Source organism: Palaemon carinicauda, chromosome 9, assembly GCF_036898095.1.
Source record: "Palaemon carinicauda isolate YSFRI2023 chromosome 9, ASM3689809v2, whole genome shotgun sequence".
Classification (NCBI taxonomy): Eukaryota; Metazoa; Arthropoda; class Malacostraca; order Decapoda; family Palaemonidae; genus Palaemon; species Palaemon carinicauda.
The window spans coordinates 24,360,503-24,367,762 of NC_090733.1; positions in this window are offsets into that span (position 1 = coordinate 24,360,503).

Here is a 7,260-nt window from a genome sequence, read left to right on the forward strand (position 1 = left end):
AAAAATAAAAGATATGTCATAACCATTATGCATGAAGGGCATAATATGCTTATCAAAAGAATTTATACGTGCTAATTTTAATTTGGAACACAATGGAATTAAATAAGTTACATTGTCTGAGGGATTTTCATATCCTAATATTTTACGTGTAGTTTTAATTATTATTATTATTATTATTATTATTATTATTATTATTATTATTATTATTATTATTATTATTATTATTATTATTATTATTATTATTATTATTAGTAGTAGTAGTAGTAGTAGTAGTAGTAGTAGTAGTAGTCGTATTTTAGAATTTTAGAATTTTAGAATTTACCCAGAATACAGAAAAAAGCATTGGAAAGTAAACTGAAAAAAAAAAAATATTATGTTTCACAGGTCTGTTATTCAATTAGTTATATAAATACTTTGGATAGGATTATCCATGCGATGCCATTAGTTTGATTAAAGAAGGTAATGAGGATTGGTAGCTTCTTTGCCCAAGTTAATGTTATCAAAATTAGCATTTCAAGGGTGACATACATTAGATAACAAAACGCAAAGAATACAACAAATAATTGGATTATTTTAGGAAATAATTATCCATATATACCCATATCCATATCCGTTCGTAAGTCTGGTGTAAGTAACAGTATCCTGAAATGGTTCCTTTTACTCACGTGCCCGAATTCTCTTTATGGTCTTGTTATTCTCTTGGAAGGATGGTCTCAGCGTCCTTGCTTGATGTAGTAACATCTCCCGGATAACCGTAGTTTAAAAGGGAATTCTTTATGGAGAGAGAGAGAGAGAGAGAGAGAGAGAGAGAGAGAGAGAGAGAGAGAGAGAGAGAGAGAGAGAGAGGTTCTATTTTGGTAGACGCCTTTTTTTTTATGTTTTGACCATCATACTTTATTTATAGACGTGTTTATATGGTGTAAACGTTATCAATCGTGACGAAAAAGAAAAGGTGTGGTTTCCAGATATATTTATTTTCATCATAATCCAGATGAAATATCTAATGCATTTACTGATTATGAAGGGATATTAGATGTAGGAAAAAGAGTATGAAATAAAATATTATTAATTGATGTTTATAGAATCAAACACCAACCAACGATAACAGCTTCCATAAGTTATTCTGCATCAAAATATGGCCCTGGTATGTCTTAATATACACTATTGATATTCTCTGCTAATCCACTTTAGATATTTGTATAAATCTTTATGATCCTGATTTGATGTATAGCGTTAAATTCACAAATCGGTAGTATTTCTGATATTATAATGAATTTAAATAACAAGCTTCGGTGGTGCATTCTCAAAATGATGTATTAGCATTTACTGTACTAATTTCAGTTGAACGTTACGCCATTCGCCTTTCATTTTAAAACAATATATATATACACAGGGTTGTCATGGCATATTGGAAACATCGTTTTCTCTCTCATACAGTGAGTCGGGAGTCCTTTTGAGCTAGGATTGAATTGAGGGATATATATATATATATATATATATATATATATATATATATATATATATATATACATATGTATATATTTATACACACATATATATATATATATATATATTTATATATATATATATATATATATATATATATATATATATATATATATACTGCTAGAGTTTTAGGCTCTTTTGACTTTCCAGACAGTATTACATTGGATCCCTCTCTCTGGTTACGACTCCTTTTGTTTTTGCCTTTCACATACACCGAATAGTCTCGCCTATTCTTACCACATTCTCCTCTACCTTATAAACCTGACAACACAGAGATTACCAAACAATTCTTCTTCGCTCAAGGCGTAAAATACGGCAATGTAATTACTCAGTGGCTACCTTCCTCTTGATAAAGATTGAAGAGATTCATTTGGTGTGGTGAGCAGCCCTTCTATGAGAAGGGCACTCAAAAATGAAACCATTGTTTTCTGGTCTTGGGTAGTGCCATAGCCTCTGTACCTTGGCCTTCCACGGTCTTGGACTAGAATTTTCTTGTGTGGGGTAACAATCAGGCTTGTTGTTGTATCTTATTATTCTTCCTTTTTTTGGAGTTTTTATAGATATGTGAAGGATTTAACTTAATGTAGTTACTGTTCTTGAAATATTTTTTATTATTATTTATCATTTAAGCGTTTCCTTTCCTCACTGGGCAATATATCCTTATTGGAGACTTTGTCTTTATAACATCTGGCTTTTACAACTAGATATATAGCCTAGCTTGTAATATGAAAACTTTTGATCACTGCATATTACATAACACACAAAGAATCTATTAAGAAATATATCAAAACCCATTAATCAAATTGTCTACTACCATCATTAACCTATCTATCTTCTCTTCCGTGGAAAGAATAATGGCTAAACAAGAACCATAAATCCAGATCGTGAATGGGATGCTCTTCAAGCGTCGTCGTTAGACGATGATAAACACGACTATTATACGGCGCTACGAAAATTGTATGGAGCATAGTGATTGCTAGTTGGCCAGGGATTTCGACAAGCCTCTACTGCTCTGCTTTTTATATAGTATCGATTACATGATATCTTCACATTATATATTTCTTATTAATGGCTATTTATATCTGTTGTATGCTTCATACTTTCTGTTGAAACCGTTATTCATCACTAAGGCTGCACCATATGCAATCATCAAGCAGCGAAAAGATTCAGTTACTGCATTTCTACTTCTAATAATAATGTATAAAATAAACCGCTTACCAAATATATACCAGAGACGCGAATTTAACTATTATCATAATCTATTATCTCCAGCGCATAAAATCATTAATTTTCCAACTTCTTGCATATCATTTGATTAAAAACACCGGGTCGATGCATTTCTGAGATTTGGCTTCGTTGTTTAGCAGGCTACAGTCAGGCTCATTCGGACGTCATAATAAGCAAACGTTGGCGGTAGAGATGGGCCTGAATCTTCTCATATATCTTACTAAAGATACAATGATAAGATGAATCATTGAGGATTTAAACATATCTGATATAGGCTAAGTTATACGAGTTCTATAAGCAATATTTGAAATGCATACATGGTTTCTACAGCTGGTGACTTAGCTCTACGTAAGCATATACTGTAGTTTTTTATGAATAGGACAATGGGTTTTAATTTCTTTTTAGGAAAGAAATTGTTCATTCGCAACTTATCATCATATTTACTTTTGTTATGCGTATGTTTTAGCGTTACTGTGGCCGAGGAAATTCACCTCCTAAAATAAAATGTATTTCAAGATTTTTAAATAATATAGTATAATCATTCACGACCTTACAATAAATATATATATATATATATATATATATATATATATATATATATATATATATATATATATATATATATATATATGTATATATATACATATATATATATATTTATGTATATATGTTTATATATAAACATATATATATATATATATATATATATATATATATATATATATATATATATATATACATACATATATACTCGTGTGATTCTATCTTCGTGAGGTGAAAAATATTAGTTTTATTACAAGAAATTATGTTGATCTTTGGGGAAAAGACGATAATCATTCACGAAATTTCTCCAAATCTTTCTTCTCTAATTTGATTATTTGGTTTGGAAATATTTCTGAATCGAAAATTTGGGTTAAAGCCATTCGATATTCCAGCTGACTTCAAAATTATTATTATTAAATAAAACTCATATTCTTATGGTGGAAAAATTAAAACTAAAGATAATAAATTTCACACTTTTGTCGACTGAACGAGAACCATCTATCCGTAGGGTCAGACTGAAATATGAACGGGTTCTGATATAAGTTATTAATGAGACCTTAATAATTAGAGGAAGTATATTGTATGACATTTATATATTGAATTATATTTCAGAACTCATCGAATGCTGTTACTGAGATCGCCCTTGAGAGAATAATAAGTTTACAATGCCGAGAAAATACTCTTGAGAAAGCTCTCATTATTTTTTCAAGAGTACTCCGACTGCCATTAAAGAGGAAGCTTCTATACTGGAGCGATGAAATATGGACCTCTTTCACCAGGAAAAGGTCAAATGATTCGAAGATAAGGTCATCGCTCAGAACCGCTACTCTAATCAATTTACAAGTACTTTCTATATCACCGTCGCACTCATGCGCGTGGAAACACGCACACGCACACAGGCACATGCACGCAGGCACACGCACACCCGCACATGCACACGCGCACGCACATGCTCATACGCACCCGCAGGCCCATGCACACACACACACGCACACGCACACAGTAAGTAACCCTATATGACGGTGACCGACACACGTGCAACCCTAATCTCGTTAGGTTAAAACCAGAGGCAATAAACAAACCTAAGTGGTACATTTACACAAACCCACAGTTATCTAAACATACGTACGTACATACATACATATGGAGAAAATCTCTCTCTCTCTCTCTCTCTCTCTCTCTCTCTCTCTCTCTCTCTCTATATATATATATATATATATATATATATATACTGTATATATATGTATATATATATATATATAGATTTATATATATATATATATATATATATATATATATATATATATATATATGTATATATATATATATATATATATATATATATATATATATATATATATATTCTTACAAAGCTCGTTTAGTGCATTGAAGAGAGGAATCGCCAGCATGTAAGATGAGTTCCCCCTGTGTATATTTAAGTTTATCATGTAAATTATGTAAGTATTTTGTTGTTAGTTTCATAGTATTCTTCATTCAAGTCTGTTTATATAAATTTACATTATTTTCTAAGAATTAACTTTTTATTTCACGTATTTTGATTACGAAGTCTTATGTAACTATTTGAAAGCATTATATGATTCATGCGATGATGTGACCTAGGGCTTATGTAATGTTCTTTTATGTTTTCTTGAGGTATTGCATCATGTTTGAGAAAAAATACGCAATTCTTATATTGTGCCATGTGCTTTGGAATTTTTCCCGAAAATCCTAGTGTTAGGTTGTTATCTTTTTTTCATTATTTTCGGGGACAAAGTGTGGGTAGAGCTAGATGACTGAGAGAGTTGGTCTCCCTGTTGCGAGGGTAAGCATCCGTGAGAGTTGCCTGAAATCTCAGTTCGTCTCTTGACATTTTTTATCTAGTTGATAATTTTGGCGCCCTTAGGCCAACCCCCAATGCATCCAGATCTCGCTTGGGCCTGAAATCTTCTGGAAGTAGCTCAGTGCATTGTTTTAAAAGTGTTTAGTGAAATATCAGAGTTTTGGTGTGAAAGGTTTTTGTAAACATGATCTGGCTATGTATTTTAATTGAGTTTCAAACATGAATAATGTATTCAGATTTAAATTCAAGTGACACAAGTGATTGGATTATTTTCAGAAGTATTACTTCTTTTGTCCTAATATAAGGTTTATTCAGATATATTATTCTAAGTGATTATATAATTTTCAGATCGAAACATTTTGGCTTTAAACTAAGTTTTGTTCAGACTTAATATTCTGAGTAATTTATTTGTTTTATGTAAATTCTTTTCATAGTGATGTAATTAATATAGAATATATTCATTTATGTAGATAGTGTATTATTCCAATCACCAGTACAGCTTTAACTCGTATACTGTTGAAGAATCGTAGTAATAGGTTGTTTAAATAATTCTTAAGAATAATTACCCAGTTTTGTTTTGAGTGTACTTGAGGGACGATTGGATATTCAGTGTTTTATATATTGTGTCTGAGAGTTATGTAAGTGTCTCAGAGTTCGGGTATTAATATTTCCAAGTATATATGTATATATATATATATATATATATATATATATATATATATATATATATATATATATATATATATACACACACACACACATATATATATATATATATATATATATATATATATGGGTGTGTATGTGTGTGTGTATGTGTATATTGTATATGTATGGAACAAGAAGCATTGAATTGAAAGCTGAAGATAGAGATGACTGGCAAAATCTAACCAAGGCCTTTTGCGTCAATGGACGTGGGAGATGGTGATGTTATACACACACACACATACGCACATAAACATACATACATACATACATATATATATATATATATATTTATATATATATATATATATATCATCTCCTCCTACCCCTATTGACATAAAGGGCCTCGGTCAGATTTCGCCAGTTGTCTCTATCTTGAACTTTTAATTCAATACTTCTGCATTCATCATCTCCTACTTTGCACTTCATAATCCTCAGCCATGTAGGTCTGGGTTCTTCCAACTCCTCTAGTGACTTGTGGAGTCCAGCTTAACATTTGGTGAACTAATCTCTCTTGGGAAGTATGAAGAGCATGCCCAAAACTTTTCCATCTACCCATCATCATGATCTCATCGACGTATGGCATTCGTGTAATCTCTCCTAGACTTTTAGCTCTAATCCTGACCGGCCATTTTACTCCCAATATATACTTCTGAGACTTTATTCTAAAATCTACTAAATCTATGGGAGATTGCTTCATTGTAATACCATGACTCATGTCCATGAAGTAACACTGATCCCACTAAACTGATATATAGTCTCATTTTTATATGTAATTTCAGCCGAATTGATTTCCAAATTTTACCTAATCTACCCATTGTTTGATTTGCTTTTTTCAATCTTTCACTAAACTCCAATTCTGAAGCCCCTATATTCGAGATTATAGCTCCTAAATACTTAAATGATCCCTGTCATTAATCCTTTCTCCTTCCAAAGATATTTCATCGTCCATTGCGTACTCTGTTCTCATCATCTCTGTCTTTCTTCTATTTATCTTCAACCTAACCTTTTGTGATATTTCATGTATTCGTATAAGCGTGTGGTATTCTGCTAATAAAGAGAGCATTATTAGCATACTCTAGGTCTGCTAAATTCCTATCACCAATCCAATTCAGCCCTTCACCATCTCCGAGTGTTCTCCGCATCACAAAATCCATGAGGATGATAAACAGCAGGTAATAACACATTCCCTTGGAGTACCCCACTGTTCAATGGAACTTCATTTGATAAAACTCCATTAACATTATTTTTGCACTTGCTCTGCTTATTAACCGACTCAATCAAATTACCATATTTCAAAAAGGATTCCTAAATAACGCAGGACTCCCCATAAAATTGGCCAGTGCAAACTAGCAAAGGCTTTTTCATAATCCGAAAATGACATCAAAAGTGGATTTCTATATTTAATGCCTTGCTTTACCACATGTCACAAAATGAAA